The 17,491-nt window shown below is 58.4% G+C and overlaps 1 pseudogene; it reads left to right on the top strand.

Moving 5' to 3' along the window:
- The first annotated feature begins 14,228 nt into the window (after positions 1-14,228).
- LOC136526489 (F-box protein SKIP23-like) lies at positions 14,229-15,452 on the top strand (annotated as a pseudogene).
- The last annotated feature ends 2,039 nt before the right edge of the window (positions 15,453-17,491 follow it).

Genomic DNA, 17,491 nt, shown 5'->3' with positions numbered 1-17,491 from the left:
TCGCATAGGCTCGCCCGTAGTCGCCCCTGACTCTGTTGCCCTGGGGCGGCTGTCGAAACCCCTAAGGGCCCAGCCTTCGAACCCCTGGACCGTAGCGGGCTCGGTGCCCAGTTCCTTTGCCTGAAAGGAATCGGGTGGGGGCTATCTCTCTCCCTGCGGCTAACAACGGCAGGCGCGTCTTTTGAGGCGGCTTTTTCGGGGAGGTGAAACTGGCGCCTGCTGCTGCTGCGGTTGGACGCGACAGTGGCATCAGCCGACGGGACGTAACTGCACGTGCAATTAATGAGGAGGGAGTGGGCGCGTGGGCGGTAAGACCGGATCTGGGTAACCGCAGCGGATTTTTTGGGAAAACTTCCCCGATTTCGTCGCCCGGCGGTTTCAGTCTCGTCCCTGTATAAATACGCAAAGAGCCTCGCCCTCCCCCTCCTTACCTTTTCCAGCGTTCGCTTTCGCTGCCTCCGTGCCGTCGTTGAGAGCATAGAGCGGGGAGGAGAAGGGCGAGAGAGAGAGACCGAACGAAAGAGAGAGAGAGATTACCGCCGTAGCAGCGTCCTCCACTGCGCAATGGCAGGTGGTCCCGTCCTCCTCCCGGCGGATCCCTGGGAGCGGTCTGACGTCACCGAGGGGAAGCTGCAGTCGCTCGTGGAGGCCGGTCTTCTTCGCCCGATCACCGACCCTGACGAGCCGGAGTGGATCGCTCCGGGGAACGAGTCGGAGCCGAGGCCGCGCGACGGCTACGTGGTGAGCTTCGTCGTCTTCCACGAGCGAGGCCTCGGGTCGCCGGTGGATAACTTCATGCGGGCGCTCCCGCACTACTATGGCGTGGAGCTCCACAATTTCAGCCCCAACTCCATCGCGCAGGCGGCCATCTTCGTCGCCGTCTGTGAGGGGTACTTGGGGATCGCTCCCCACTGGGAGTTGTGGCTCCACTTGTTCCGGGCGACGTTCACCACCAAGCCAGGGGGAACGAGGGGGGCCCGGAAGGTGCAGAGGGCCGGCGGCTGCACCCTTCACGTGCGCCAAGACCGGCAGTCCCTCTACATCCCGGCCCAGCTGTCATCGTCCAACCGTCGTTGGTACGACGGCTGGTTCTACCTCCGCAACGACGACGGAGGACTTCCTCCTTATACCGGGCGGGTTGTAGAGAGTCAACCAGAGAAATGGGGATACGGCGTTATCAAGGCTGATCAGCCTAGGTTGGAGCCGCTCTTGCGGGCCTTGGGGAAGCTGCGTGACCGCGGCCTTTCGGCGGCCGTGGTCGTGGCGGCCTTTCACCGCCGGAGGGTGTTGCCGCTAATGGCCCGGCGGCGGCGGCTGTTCGAGATGACGCCGAGCGACCCGATTGCCGGTATCAAGATGTCCGCCTTCCCCCTTACCGACGACGAGACCCTGCGTCGGGTGAGAGAGGCGGTAGACGGGAAGCCGAAGATCGACGATTTGATGCCGTTCCCGATGCGTCCGTCGCGGGGGCACATTTCACTGGTGAGTTGGATGTTGCCGAGGCTTTCGCGGCCTTCTTGTTTTTCGCCTTTTTTGTCTGTTGTCTTACTTCGTCGTTCCCACAGGGGATAAGAGACGTGCGAGGCTCCCCGCCGCCCGTTCCCGAGGACGCCCGGCGGCGATCCGTGAACAGGGCGCGCGCCGAGGAGGAGAAGAAGAAGAAAGATGCCAAGGAGGCGAAGCGCACGAAGAAGCTCCTCGCGCGCGAAAAGCTGGACGCCCGTCGCCGGCGTCAGAAGCTCGACGGTCTCCCGTTGGAGCCGTCTCCCTCGTCGTCGGTGTCGGATTCTTCGGGCGACGGCGGCGGGCGCGAGGTGGGGACGGCCTGCCTGGAACACCTCCCCGACATTAGGGAGATGGTGCCCGGGGCGCCGGCAAGGAGCCTGACGCTCCTAGGAGGAGGTGTCCCGGGGCCGGTGGCGGCCCGTCCCGGGGCCGAGGCCGACGCGCCCGAGGCGCGGGTGTCGGAGGAGCGTGCCGTCGGCCCGATGGGTTCGACGGTGGAGGTGGAGCGAGCGACGGTGGGGGCGACCCCATTGTCTCCGCGAAGGGTCGAGGAGGTGCCGGGGTCCGACGGAGGCCAGCTGGCACCGATGGACACCGAGGCCGTACTGCTGCCACCACCGCCGCCGTTGCAGAGGAGGCTGGCGGTGTCGAAGCGGCTGCATCCACGTTCGCGGTAAGCGTCTTTTCTGGTGGAGTCCGTATTACTTCTTGTTTGCCCCTTGGTCGCATGCTGACCTTGGGAGTGTCTTTGCTTCCAGCCAGACGCATCTGGTGGAAGATCCTGCCTTGGCGCCCCGTAAGGCGCTCAAGGTGAACGTTAGCTCCTCCGCCCATCAGGCAGCGGAGGCGCAGGCTGGCGCGCAGCGTGGCGCGGCGTCGGGCGGGGCCATTTCGGAGGAGGCGGCTGCCCAGGAAAAGGGTGCCGAGGCGGCCGCGGAGCGAGTGGAGGAGGAGCCCACGCCCTGCGATGTCGTGGGTCTTGGGGCGAATGAGGCTGGGGCGTCCACCATTGCCGAGGCCATTGAGGGTGACGCCGGAGCCCCCAAGGCCTCCGAAGTCAGGGCGGTGGACGCCGGGGCCGACGAGGTAGAGACGGCGGAGGCCAGAGCCCCCGGGTCCGTCGAGGCCGAGGCGATGGAGATGGAGCAAGTTTTGGCGCCGCCCCTGGTTCAGGCAATCTCGTCTGATGATTCCTCCCATGGGAAGGAGGCGGCGGACGTCGAGGCGGCTAGTACCGTGGAGCAGCCAGTCCCAGATCCCGCCGAGGGGAGTTCGGCTCTTGTCCGGCTACGGCCCGAGCCCCGTGGGTGGAACTTCCCGCGTGTTTTCTGGCGGAACCGGGCTGACCCCGAGGGGGAGCCCGTGTTCGCCCTTGAAGATACCGCAGAGGGGGGGCATTGGGACACCCTCGAGCAGTACCGCCAACTGGCAGTGCGGTCGCTGCAGACAGCGATGACTATTATGGGGCGGGACTTGCCCGGTGTCACACGGGTAAGTACTTTCCTCTCTCGTGCCGCGTTGTTTTCTCTCCGAGCCCCCTCGCAGTGTTTGACGTGCGTTTTTTGTTTTGCCTCCTTAGGAGCTCGAGACCCGATCCCTTGGGAAATCGGTGTTCCTGCGAAATGAGAGGGATATCTGGGACCAGCTCCGGCGGCAAAAGGGCCTGCTTGCCGATGCCCAGGGGCTATTGTCGGCGCGGAGTGCGGAAGTGGAGGACCTCCGCCTTCGTTGTGCTGACATTCAGGCCGAGTTGGCCACGGCTAAGGAGCAGTCCGCCCCTCTGGTGGAGAAGATCAAGGAACTGGAGGAGGAGCGAGACTCCTTCAGGTCTCGGGCCCAAGAAGCGACGGCCTCTGCCAAGGTCACAGCCGGGCAGCTGGGTGCGGAGCAGAGCGAGCATCAGGCGACGAAAGTCGCCTTGGCAGAGGCTACCAAGGCGGCCGAGGCCTCTCGGGTCGAGGTCTCAGCCTGGAAGAGCAAGGCCGAGGGTAAGTTCCGCTGAACCATGTTCCTTGTTCCATTTGCTCTGGTTCGCGTTTGACTCCTGACCCCTCGTCGCGACGTAGATCTGGAGAAAGAGGCCTCCCAGGCGGCAGAGGCCTCCGTCGCAGCGCAAGCGGCGCTGGATGTTGAGGTCCGGGAGCACGAGGCGCTGCGCAGCGCTGTCCGTACCGCCTGCGAGGCCCTGGACGTCGAGGAGGTCCAATCAGCCAGCTCCCTTGGGAGCCGCCTGATTGCGTTGAGCGGCCGCGTCCACGAGAGGCTCCGGGGGGCGTTGCACACGGGTGTCAAGCGCGCCCTGGCCGTCGTCTCCTCGCACTACGCCATCAACCTCGAGGCTGTCAGCGATGGCTACAGTGTTGCCAGAAGATGACGAGGAGGCTGATGCGGAGGTCCGAAGCTGTTGGAGGCGGCCGAGGCACCTGGCACAGCGCTGGCTGGTCTATTTGAAGAAGAGGTGGTCCCTCCCGCGCCGGCCGCCGGATCCTTGAGCTTTGACCTGGGCCAAAAGGGGCCATGTAACCGGATTGAGTTAGTTGCCGTATCGTGACATTTTTGTGGCCGTCGAGGCCTTTAAAGTACTCGCGTGCGTGGGTCTTTTAACCGTTTTCTGTTCTACTTCCGAGCCTTGTGCCCTCTGTCTCGATCTTGGGAACCCGCGAAGAAATCCCTCAGAACCTAAGCCGTCCTTCGGCGAAGGGTGGTGAGGGAGCTACCGTAGCCCAGAGGCGTAGGCCGTTCTCACGACTCGACCGGCCCTTTGGCCTCCAGACAAGCTTTCGTTCTCTGGGTTTCTTGCGAAGGTCCCGTCGGAGCGCTGAGGGAGTTTGGCGTAGAAATTTTTGAAAGACCATTAACAAACGGTGTTCGGGACTTAGGGGGTTCCCCCTTTCTAGCCCCCGAGGGAGGCCCGGCTTTGCAGAGGCAGAGCCGAGTCTCCCTTATAGCGCTATTGTGACGTCGAGCCCCTATTGATAGACAAGCTCTCTGCACAGAACTTCCTCGGAGCCTACGCTGTCCTTTGGGTGAAAAGGTGGTGAGGGAGCTGCCGTAGCCCGGAGGCGTAGGCCGTTCTCACGGCTCGGCCGGCCTTTTCGCCTTTGAGACGATCGTACGGTCCTTAGGTTCTATACAATCGACTTGTCTATAGGGGGGTTCCTCGAAAGATTATAACAACTAAGAACGCTTCTTTATTGCATTTCGAGAAACAATGTAAACAACGTTTGGAAATTTAAGGGTAGAAACGACGTAGCTGTTCTATGTTCCAAGCGTTGGTGAAGATTTCGCCCTTCTCGTTGGCTAACTTGTAGGTCCCGGGCTTCAGCACTTGAGCGACGATGTACGGCCCTTCCCAGGGTGGGGTCAGCTTGTGGCGGCCCTTGTTGCTCTGCCTCAGTCTCAGCACCAGGTCGCCCACCTTCAGGTCTCGGCTTTGGACGCGCCGGGCTTGGTAGCGTCGTAGGGCTTGCTGGTACCTGGCTGAGTGTAGCAGCGCGACATCTCGGGCTTCCTCCAGTTGGTCGAGGGCGTCTTCGCGGGCAGTGCGGTTGCTTTGCTCGTTGTACGCCTGTAGCCTCGGGGAACCGTATTCTAAGTCAGTGGGGAGGATGGCCTCGGCTCCATAGACCAGGAAGAACGGTGTGAATCCCGTGGCTCGGCTCGGGGTATTTCTTAGGCTCCAGATGACTGACGGGAGTTCGGCAAGCCATTTCTTGCCAAACTTCTTCAACTGGTTGAATATCCTTGGCTTAAGGCCTTGTAGGATCATGCCGTTGGCACGCTCTACTTGGCCATTCGTCCTTGGGTGTCCTACGGCCGACCAGGCCACCCGGATGTGGTGGTCGTCGCAGAACGTTAGGAACTTGCGACCGGTGAATTGTGTCCCATTGTCAGTGATGATGGTGTTAGGAACCCCGAACCTGTGGATGATATCCGTAAAGAACAGCACCGCTTGCTCGGATTTGATCTGAGTGATCGGACGAGCCTCGATCCATTTGGAGAATTTGTCGATAGCTACCAGCAGATGGGTATAGCCCCCGGGTGCCTTCTGCAGAGGCCCAACCATGTCCAGCCCCCACACAGCGAATGGCCATGTGATGGGGATGGTTTGGAGGGCTTGGGCCGGGAGGTGCGTCTGTCGAGCGTAGTACTGGCATCCCTCGCAGGAGCGTACTAGCTTCGTGGCGTCGGCCACCGCCGTTGGCCAATAGAAACCTTGGCGGAAGGCGTTACCCACGAGCGTCCGAGGCGCCGCGTGGTGCCCGCAGACTCCCGCGTGCAAGTCCCAAAGTAAGGATTGGCCAGCCTCGGTGGTGATGCATCGTTGGAGAATACCAGATGGGCTACGCCTATACAACTCGCCGTCGCAGAGGACGTAAGTCTTGGCGCGTCGCGCAAGCCGTCGGGCTTCGGTTCTGTCAGCAGGAAGCTCTCCTCGAACGAGGCGATCAAGGAAAGGGACTCGCCAGTCCGTTCCTTGGTCAGGCCTTGGGAGGCTCTGCGTCAATCGCCATGGCCTCGGGCTCGGCGGGCGAGGTTTCGGTGGCAGAGGGGGCCTCGGGCCCTGCGGTGGGCTCGGCCGATGGGCCCTCTTCCGTCGCCGAGGCATAGTCGACGGATGGCTTGTGGAGGTCTCTGGCGAAGACGTTCGGTGGGACCGGGGTCCGCGCCGACGCCATCTTTGCCAGTTCGTCCGCGGCCTCGTTGAACTTTCGCGCAACGTGGTTGAGTTCGAGACCGTCGAACTTGTTCTCCAGGCGACGTACTATCGCGCAGTACGCCTTCATTTTGGGGTCATGGCAGCTTGACTTCTTTCATCACCTGATCGACGACGAGCTGCGAATCACCCCGTACGTCGAGACGTCGTACTCCAAGTTCGATGGCGATTTGCAGGCCGTTGACGAGGGCCTCGTATTCGGCGACATTGTTGGAGGCGGCGAAGTGAAGCCGGATCATGTAGCGTATGTGTACTCCGAGGGGCGAGACCAGGAGCAGGCCCGCGCCAGCCCCAGTCTTCATCAGAGACCCGTCGAAGTACATGGTCCAGCATTCTGATTGGATCTGAACGGGTGGCAGCTGTGTGTCGGTCCATTCGGCTACGAAGTCGGACAGGACCTGTGATTTGATCGCTTTCGAGGCGCGAAAGACAAGGTTTCCCCCATGAGTTCGACAGCCCACTTGGCTATTCTACCCGAGGCCTCCCGGTTTTGGATTATCTCTCCCAGAGGAAAAGACGACACCACAGTCACCGGGTGGGACTCGAAGTAGTGACGCAGCTTGCGTCGAGCCAAGACTACGGTGTAAACCAGCTTCTGGATGTGGGGGTAACGCGTCTTAGTCTCGGAGAGCACTTCGCTGATGAAGTAAACAGGTCGTTGGACAGGTAGAGCATGTCCCTTCTCCTGCCTCTCGACTACTACGGCCGCGCTGACCACTTGGGTCGTCGCAGTGACGTAGAGTAAGAGGTGCTCGCCCTCGGTGGGCGGAACCAGGACGGGGGGGTTGGTGAGCAGCGCTTTGAGCCTGGCGAGGGCTTCCTCGGCCTCGGTGGTCCAAGAAAAGCGCTCGGACTTTCTCAAGAGGCGGTACAGGGGCAGGCCTTTTTCGCCGAGGCGCGAGATGAAGCGGCTTAGGGCCGCAAGGCATCCCATGACCCTCTGCACCCCTTTGAGGTCTCGGATCGGGCCCATGTTGGTCACGGCCGAGACCTTCTCCGGGTTGGCCTCGATCCCACGTTCCGAGACTATGAATCCCAAGAGCATGCCTCGGGGAACCCCGAAGACACACTTCTCGGGGTTGAGCTTGATGCCCTTCTCTCTGAGACATGTGAAGGCAACCTCCAAGTCGCCGACGAGATCACCGGCCTTCCTGGACTTGACTACGATGTCATCCACGTAGGCCTCAACGGTTCGTCCGATGTGTTCGCCAAAGACTTGGATCATGCACCGTTGGTAAGTAGCCCCTGCGTTTCTGAGGCCGAACGGCATGGTTATGTAGCAGTACATGCCGAATGGAGTGATGAAAGAAGTCGCGAGCTGGTCGGACTCTTTCATCTTGATTTGGTGGTAACCGGAATACGCATCAAGGAAGGAGAGGGTTTCGCATCCTGCAGTGGAGTCGACGATTTGGTCAATTCGTGGTAGTGGGAATGGGACTTTCGGGCATGCTTTATTTAGACCAGTGTAGTCCACGCACATCCTCCACTTGCCACTTTTCTTCCTGACTAATACAGGGTTAGGCCAACCACTCTGGATGGAATACTTCCTTGATGAACCCGGCTGCCATGAGCTTCTGCACTTCTTCGCCGATGGCCCTGCGCTTCTCCTCGTCAAATCGGCGCAGGCGCTGCTTTGCCGGCCTGGAGCCTGCCCGGATATCTAAGGCGTGCTCGGCGACCTCCCTTGGTATGCCCGGCATGTCCGAGGGACTCCATGCGAACATATCGACGTTCGCACGGAGAAAGTCGACGAGCACGGCCTCCTATTTGCCTGTCGAGGGTGGCGCTGATCTTCAGTCCTCGGCCGTCGGGGACGGTGGGATCGACGGGGACGAGCTTGACGGCCTCCGCGGGCTCGAAGGTCCCGGCGCGCCGCTTGGCGTCGGGAACCTCGCTACCAAGCTGGTCGAGATCGGCGATGAGGGTCTCGGCCTCCACGATGGCCTCGGCGTACTCGATGCACTCGACGTCGCAGTCGTATGCATGTTCGTACGTGGACTCGACGGTGATGATGCCGTTGGGGCCTGGCATCTTGAGCTTGAGGTAGGTGTAGTTGGGGATCGCCATGAACTTGGCGTAGCACGGGCGCCCCAAGATGGCGTGGTAAGCCCCCTTGAATTCAACCACCTCGAAGGTGAGGACCTCCTTACGGTAGTTGGAGGGAGTGCCAAAGCAGACGGGTAAGTCGATGCGCCCGAGGGGTCGTGTGCGCTTTCCTGGCACGACGCCGTGGAAGGGCGCGGAACCGCCTCGAAGCCGTGATTGGTCGAGCTCCAGGAGCTCCAGAGTGTTGACGTAGAGGATGTTGAGGCCGCTGCCTCCGTCCATGAGCACTTTGGTGAGCCGGGTGTTGCCGACGATCGGGTCGACGACAAGCGGGTACTGCCCGGGGTTTGGAACATAATCGGGGTGGTCATCCCGATCAAAGGTGATTGCTTCCCGAGACCAATCGAGGTACCGGGGGGTGGCCACCCTGACCGAGAAGACCTCCCGGCGTTCCCTCTTTCGCTGGCGCGCCGTGAGGCATGCCGAGGGTCCGCCAAAGATCATGAAGGCGTTGCGTACCTCGGGAAACCCATCATCTTTATCGCCGTCCCTTTCGCCGGCGCCCCTTTTCCTGGCCTCATCGTCGTCGGGGAGCCCAAGCCTGGCGTAGTAACGCCGGAGCATGGTGCACTCCTCGAGGGCATGCTTCACCGGACCTTGATGGTAAGGGCAGGGCTTCTTCAGCATGTCGTCAAATAGCCCGGGGCCGCGGGGGCCTCGGGGATTCCTGCGATCTGTTGTGGCGACATGGACAGCCTCGAGGACCTCCTGCTTCCCTGGGCGACCCTTCTTCTTTCTCTTGGGGACGCGGGTGGGCGAGGCCTCGGGGGCCTCGTCCTTCTGCTTCCCCTTGGCGTCGTTGTTGGGGAAGATGGCCCCAACCGCCTCTTCGCCCGAGGCGAAGTTGGTGGCGATGTCGAGGAGTGCGGCCGCCGTGGTTGGTACGTTCCGGCCCAATTCTCGGACCAGGTCTCGGCAGGAGGTGCCAGAGAGGAACGCTTGGACGATTTCCGAGTCACCGACGCGGGGCAACTCGGTGCATTTCTTGGAGAAGCGCCGGATGAAATCTCGAAGAGATTCGTCCGGCTTCTGGCGGCAACCTTTGAGGTCCCAGGAGTTCCCGGGGCGCACGTAGGTGCCCTGGAAATTCCCGACGAAGACCCTCACCAAGTCGCTGCCAGTCGTGGATCTGTGCGGGGGGAAGGTGTTCGAGCCAGGCTCGCGCTGAGTCTGACAAGAACAAAGGGAGGTTGCGGATGATGAGCAGGTCATCGTCCGCACCGCCTAGCTGACAAGCCAGGCGATAATCGGCTAGCCATAGCTCGGGGTTCGTCTCGCCGCTATACTTTGTGAGGCTTGGCAGGTTGCCGGAACCGGGCTGGGAAGTGAGCGTTGCGAATGGCTCTACTAAAGACCCGAGGGCCAGGTGGCTCGGGAGAAGGACTGCGGTCCTCTTCACTGTCGTAGCGACCGCCTCGGTGTGGGTGGTAGCCCCGGGCGGCTCCGTCGCCATGGCGCCGTCGCCTGCCGACTACTTCGTGGTCGCCTTGTGCCTCGCGCTGGTTTCCAGGTCGATCGCGCACCGAGGGGGCCCCGTTGGCCGTCGGCGCGCGAGCGGGCTCGGGACGGACCGAGGCATCCTGGCCCCGGCGAGGTCGCGCCGTGGGTTGCTCCGAAGTGCCTCCGCGCCGGCGGGAGGCGGAACTTTCGGCCTGCTGCACCGCTGCGGTCTCGAGGAGGTCGCGGAGCTCTCCGCGGACCCGTCGCCCCTCGGTGGTGGAGGGCTCGGGCATTGCTCGGACCAGCATCGCAGCCGCTGCGACATTCTGGCTAGCGCGATTAAAGATTGGGGGTGGCTCTCCCCCCTCGTTGTCGTTGATGCGGTGATGGACGTCGCGGGCCCTCCCTCGGGCTCCTCCGCCCTCACCGCGCCCTTGCTGCTCCTGCTCGAGAGTGTCCCGAAGCTGTTGCAGAAGGAGTCGGTCTTGTTCGACCTTGGCTTGAAGCTCGCGGAGCTGCTCCAGGTCTGGGCGTCGATGCCCCCCGCGGACGGGATTCTCGTTCCGTGCTGTCGGGGCTTCGAGACGCGGAGGTGTGGCATCACCCGCCCCTGCCCGGGGCGGGGAATGGTTGCCTGTCCTCTCTTCCTCTTCGCCCGCCCTTGGCATCCCGAGCCCGACGTGGAAGCACTCACGGGATGGATCGTAAGTCCCTTCGTCGTCGGAGTCGGAATAGCCGAGGCAGTAGTCGCTTGCGGCCAAGAATTGGCGCAAAGCCCCAGGGTTGTGGAGTTCGGAGAAATCCACCCCGGGCCATGCCTCGTCCTCGTCCGAGGAGTCGGAGTGGGTGCTCAGGTCGAGAGCGAAGCGCTGGCGGCGTTCCGAGAGGGTGCTCGTGAGCGGCAGTGTAAGCGTAGGCATAAGAGGCGGCGGCATTTCTTAACCCAAAGGGGTATGGGGACGGTGCCGTCTCCATATTCTGCCCCGCCGGGGTCGGCTCTTCAGGGAGTGGTGGAGCGGAGCTAGATGACTGGGCATCGGCGCGAGCCACCGGCGATTTTCCTTCGTCCATGCTCAGGCCAGACAGGTCCCCAGCCAGGGACCCCGTACCAACAGCTGGTCGTAGGATATCGGCGGGGAGTGGCGTGCCGCCCCGGGTTCGCGTAGCGTCGGGGTGGCCTTGCTCGCGTCGTGCCTGGCGAGCGTGGCGAGAGCGGCCGCCCGGGCGCCGCCTGCGCCTGGGCTGCCGGGGCGTGACTTCATCGTCGGACGGTGGGGCTCGAGGAGTGAGGAGCACCATGTCGTACTCATGCCCTAGAGACATGAACTCTAGGCTCCCGAACCAAACTACGGTGCCGAGACGCAATGGTCGTATGGGGTCTGCCATCCGGAACTTGCTAGGATGACGAAGCTGACACGCAGAGGCCCCTACCTGGCGCGCCAACTGTCGGTGTTTTGGAACCGGGGGTCCCTCAACCAACGAGTGAATTTGTGCTGCGTGCCCCTAATCCCGGATGGTGATGCAAAGAGACACAAGGTTTATACTGGTTCAGGCAATCGAGGCCCTACGTCCAGTCTGAGAGATCGATCTTGTATTCCTTGCACCGGAGTGCTCGTAGTAGGGGGTTACAAGCTAGGTGAGAGAGGGAGCTAGCCCCAGGTCTCGGCGAGGGTGGCGCGGGCTGCTTGAGGCGTTGTTCCCAAGCAGCGTAGAAGTGTGTAGTTCTATCGGTGTGTTCGTCTTTCTTCTTGCCTCCCTCCTTAGAAATGGTACCGGCTACCTCCTTTTATAGCCACAAGGAGGAAGCCAGAAGTACATGAGAAGTTTACTATTTGCTGACGTATTCTGCTCCCCGGAGCAGCGCGGCGTCGTGGGAGTTCCCGTCGGTGTCTAGTCGGTATGGTCTCCAGGCCGACGACATGCTGCGCTCCTGTACTTTTGTTGACTTGGTGAAGTGCCGAGGACCTGGTGGCTGCTGTAGTCGGTTGTGCCGAGACCTGCTGCGCTGAGGCCGAGACCCGCTGCGCTGAGGCCTTTGCAGGCGGCAATGCGGGGTCTTGGCGGCCATCGTCAGTAGTTGATTTAGGCGGAATAGTGCGGAACGTGCGTCTACAGGATATGGTACCCTGTATTGTCAGTAAGGGATGGTAAAAAGGCGATTTGACCGTTGTCCCGTCGCTCCTGTCGCGGCGCACTGCCGATCGTGGCTTACGTAGTGGGTGCAGCTGGGCGCATTGATTGGATGCGACAGCCCGCTAGAGCGACCTTTGAGGCGGAGGCGACGAGGTTGCGGGACGAGCCCAGCCTCGAACGAGGCGGAGCATGGCCAGCTCGCCCGAGGCCCTACCGGGAGCCTCGGGCGAGGCGGAACTCGGTCAGTTCGCTGGTCCCGAGGTCACAGGAACCCAGTTCTGACTCCCCACGTCGTGTTCGTCCTTGGTGCAGGAGTTTAGGCGGCACAGTAGCTGGTAGCCCCTGCACAGTCCCGTCGTGGATGGCAGGGCGCTGACGTGCTGGTCATCGTGCGATGACGTCGTAGGGAGCCGTGGCTCTGCAGATGCCGAGGCCGAGCCATCGTGGGGGCTCGGCGGACATGGATCCTCAGGCTGCCGAGCCCCTAAAGCAACTGCCGAGGCCTTGGAGGGAATTATTGGTCCTGGGTACTGATTCCGAGGCCACAGTATCCCAGACATGGCTCCCCATGCTGCGTTGTTCTCGGAGCAGGAGTTGGCAGCACAGTGAGGCATGGGCGTCAACCATGTGCATAGTGGTTGGCATAGTGGCGGGTAACCCCTGCCCAGTCCTGCCTCCTGTCCCGTCGGCCATTCCTCTGTACTGTGTTGAGCATGCGGCCGACGCCAGGGGCAGCAGTTGGCTGAGGTAATGCGACACGACGTTTTGTCAGAGGGACGGGTGAAGGAAGAGGCAGCAGAGTGCTGCCGAGCCTGCCTCGCGCGAGACGGAGGGTCGGCGGCCCGGCCGAGGCCTGCGACGAGAGGGGGTCGGCCGAGGCCTTCGGTGGGGGATCGCCCGAGGTCAGCGGTGAGGGGGCCTCGGGCGAGTCGGAGAATTGGCCGAGGCCAGCGGTGTTTAGCTGGTTTCGATCTTTTACGAAGTCTAAGCAATCGTTTTTTGGTTCTTGCTTAGGGTACCCCTTCTCGCGGTATCCGACACTATTTGTGCAGGTTACCATTTTTTACGGCTTTCTGTATCGCTTTGCTTAGTAGTCACTCTTGTCATTTTACTGAACCTGTGTCTGCATTCTTATTTGTTGAAATGATTCTGCATGTTTGGGGTTAATCTTTGCAGCTCCCGGCTACCAGTGACGTGCCCTTGAGGGATTTAGTTGAAGAGGTGAGCGTAGAACTACCAGGGGATAGCTTAGTCAAGCTTGGAATGGTGAAGGTCATGAACTTCAATTGGCGGCGCTTTGAGGTGCAACTAGTGAGTCTTTTGTTGAGGAAGGCTACCTCCCTAAATAAATTGCTACTAGTTTCTCCCAATGTCGCGCCACTGCAAGTGCCTGATGTACAAGAGGATAACCTTCTTCTCAAAGAAACTTTGGCTAGTGGACGCATTATTGTCAGTGAGTCTGATGATCCAGCAATTCAGCCATTTCATCCTGAGGTCTTTATCGAGGAGTAACTTTTTGTGCCTATCAATTTGTAGTCCAGTAGGGCAGTAGATCATAATAGTGGAGCGCTATCTGTTTGTGTGTAGTTTATTGATATGAATAAACCTGTACTATCCGTATGACTTCTTTTCTTTGATTTTACTATTGGTGGAGTAATTTGCATGGTATTCTTGTACATGCTTATTTTTTCATTGTGTTACCACTTTGATTTCAGAATTCAATATGAAGATGAAACCTTGCTGTATATATGAAAGAATGATTGTGTGACATGATGCCAGATACCTTCCTTTTTGGTTTGCTAGTATCAGATATCAGATTGCATCGCTTCAGCCTGGACCACAATTTGTTATCTGGAGTATGCCTTCTCGGCTTGTCCCAACATATCTTCTACAACTAAAAAGAATAAGGTGTGGACATTTTTTGGTACGACATTTGTTTTGGTTCGTCTGTCTGCCCACGCCTGTGATCCCACGACATCTCCTTGATTGAATATTGCCTGCCATATGATAGAGGAATCATGACAAAATAGGAAGTAGAAAATTATTGTGCTATCCATATATACATTGCATGTTTGTATGCACCAGCATACATGACAACAAGCAAAAGGAAAGAGAATTAACACAGAAGGAAAGAGAATTAAGACAAAAGAAACCTCTTTGCATTTATGAGAACCTTGTCAAATCTGCCTACATTTAATTACTTCACCTCTTTGCATTTACAAAAGGGACAACTTTTTCCTCCTTTCATTTGGTTTCACGCTCACGTGTTCCATCGCCCTCGCTTGCCGTTTCTTGCGTGAACCATAGTTGATGTCATATGCCTTTCATGGCTCAGCCTCCCAATCCCAAGAGAAGGTCCATACCTCTCCCTGACTGGAGATCCGGCCTACCAAAGGATCTCCTCGAGTCCATCGGGCAGCGTCTCGCGTCAGGCCACGACACGGCGTCCTTTCGATCCGCTTGCTCCCCACGGCGCGCCGCTGTCCCGTTCGCGACCTTCGGGCCGCTCCTACTGCTCCCGTTCGACCCCGACTCGGACCGCGTCGGCTTCTACTGCGTCTCAGAGAAGAAGGTCTTGTCCAAGACGCTGCCCGGCGTGCGCGGCAAGGTGGCGTGCGGCTCCTCGTGTGGGTGGCTAGCGCTCATGGACGAGGCAGCGTCCGTGACGCTGCTGAATCCATTCGCCGGTGCCCGTGCCCCCCGCGTTGAGCTCCCGCCAGCAGGCGAACACGTCGCGGCGGCGTTCTCATCGGAACGCGTGTCTAGGGTCCACGACCGGTGGGTCCTCCATCCCACCAACGGCTACGGGGACGCGGATGCCGCAGGCAGAGCCATCAAGCTAGAAGACAGGAGGGACGTGTTCTTCCGCGAGATCGTGCTCTCAGCGCCGCCTGACGCCGCCAGCCATGAGTGTGTGGCCATGGCCATGCTTGGGTGCTCCATGGAGGTCGCGTTCTACCGTGTTGGAGTCGACATCACATGGACGCTGCTCGACACCAAACTGGAGTTTTCCATGGGGTCCATCGTCCACTGTCAAGACAAGTTCTTGGTGATCGATTGCACTGGAGAAATCTCCGTCTGCAGCAGCAACGTCGCCGGCGCTACTCCAACAGCGACGCTGCTGCCATCGCTGTTGCCACCTGCGGGGCTCTGCCACCGTAGCTACCGAGAATCAAACGGTGAGTTGCACATTGTGGGTGCCATGATGAGCACGTTCCACGAGACACAGAGCTTCACCTATAGCAGCGCGATCTACAAGTGCAACCTTCACGACCGTACGCCGGAGTGGTCCAGGGTGAGGGACATCGATGATTAGACACTGTTCGTGTCTAAACATTTCAATGAAAGCTTCAGTGGAACAAGTGTATCCAAGTATAAGGAGAACAAAATCTACATGTCTGAGTCATTGTATGGGGATCCATACGACTTGGTCCATCAACTGAGGATCGTTGATATTGCTACCGGCGCATCCGAAGTGAAGACCGTCCAGAAAAAGATGCAGGGTTCCGAGGCTCTAGGTTGGATTCGACCCAATCTCTGGAAGCTCTAGAGTTTGTGAGCCTGCGACGCCGCGCACTCCGTGACCGTGTTAAATTCATAAACTTTGTTTTTTGGATTAAATGTTACTTTAACGTTGGTATTTAATTTAACAGTATTGTTATCTTATCGTGCGATCCGTGTGTTTTTAGTATAAATTGTTAGTTATCCCGTAGCAATGCACGGGTACACTATCTTACAACTAAAAAGAATAAAGTGTGGACATTTTTTGGTGTGATATTTGTTTTGGTTCGTCCGTCTGTCCACGTCTGCGATCCCACGATAATCATGCATGGAAGGAAACGATAATCAGCAGGGAAGAAAACAATAATCATGCATGAAACAATAATCATGCATGGAAGAAAACAATAATCATACATGGAAGGAAATATCAGTGGTGTCAAATAAAAGATGTGCATGTTATACATGGTGAGACTGGTGAACCTTCTGTCTGATTGATAAGCTTAGACATCATAATGACATCAAAAATTTTGACTCTCATGGACACCCTCATGGATCAGTGCAAAGCATCCAAATCCTACAGCATACACAAATGACAACCTTAAAGTTATGATATTTTCAAAGGGTGGACAATAAAGACCATCTTAAACGTTCTGTCATTAGAGTATATACGTGTAGACACATAGGTATGGTGGTGCAAGTGAGCAGCCAGCAGGAGTCGAGAGTCAGGGGGTGTTTGGATCCTAGGACTAAACTTTAGTCCCTATCACATTGAATTTTTAGATATCAATTAGGAGGACTAAACATAAGCTAATTATAAAACTAATTACATAAGTTGTGGCTAATTCGCTTGCCAGCGCCGTGTACAGGATGGTATGGAGATGTGGTGGAACTTATTCGTGGATTTGTTGGCGCACGAAAGAAATGGATATCGGAAATCTCTTCCTGCCGGTATAAAAAATGATCTTAGCCGCATCACGGAAAGATCTACACAGTAGAGTTTGTGAGCCACGACGCCACGCTCTCTGTGACTGTGTAAATTTCACGAACTTAGCTTTTTAGATTAAATGTCACTTTAACATTGGTCATATTCTTTTACAGTATTGTTATCTTATCATGTGATCCATGTGTTTTTAGTATAAAAGTTTAGCTGTCCCGTAGTAACGCACGAGCACAAACCTATTTGCATATATACTCAAACCTGTGTGTACATGATTATATGAAGATGCAGCGAAACTTATTCATGGATTTATTGGCGCATGAAAGAAATGGATATCGTAGAATTATTTTTGCTGATATAAAATATTATCTTAGCCGTATCTCTACAACTAAAATATTTATAAGAGAATCGTTGAAAGGCGTGCGAAACAAATCGCTCGCCCCCGCTTCCCTTCGTGCGAAACAAAGATCGAGCCTGGTCTTCCGCCCCGCCCTCGCGGCCTTGCTCGCGCGCGTGCTCGCCGCCCACTCCACGGACGGACCCGACCTGGTCCTCGCTCCCCGATGCGTGCCTCGCCGCCGCCGTCTCCAGGCTCAGAGACACCGCGGACGCCGTGCTCGGCTCCATGTCCCTCGCGGGGGCTGCGCCCACGGGCATCGGCGCCCTCGCCGCTGCCTACATGGATGCCGGGATGGAAGGGAAGGCCGCCGAGGCGTGCGACCAGCGCGGGACGTCGGTAGCAATCCGAGCTGATTTCGTTTTCAATTCCGATTTTCGTTGAAACTTGCTGCCATGGAAAACGCGGCTGTGCGGAGGGAATTTGGCGGCACTGCATCGGGCGCGGAGGGAGGGAAGCACAAACTGAACTTAAAGCGGCGCGCGGCGTGTGGGTGTGGGCGGCGCTGCGTCGGAGACGGAGGGAGGAAAAGCTGAGCCGAACTTGGAGCGGCACGACGCCGGCGTGTGCGTACGGTTGCTGGGAACCTATTGATCATTCCATATATTCAGTGGCGGAGCCAGGAATTATCCTTAGGGAGGACCGGTCGCCAGGAATTATACTTAGGGGGCCGGCCAAAAGAGCCAACATGTAAAAACTAAGTGCAACTCAACTCGTTAGGTCCCTTGTGATGACTGTCGGAATTAATTCACTG

Source organism: Miscanthus floridulus, chromosome 19 (genome assembly GCF_019320115.1).
Source record: "Miscanthus floridulus cultivar M001 chromosome 19, ASM1932011v1, whole genome shotgun sequence".
NCBI classification, from domain to species: Eukaryota; Viridiplantae; Streptophyta; class Magnoliopsida; order Poales; family Poaceae; genus Miscanthus; species Miscanthus floridulus.
Note: the sequence above shows the minus strand (reverse complement) of the source record. Positions and strands in the feature narration are given on the sequence as shown.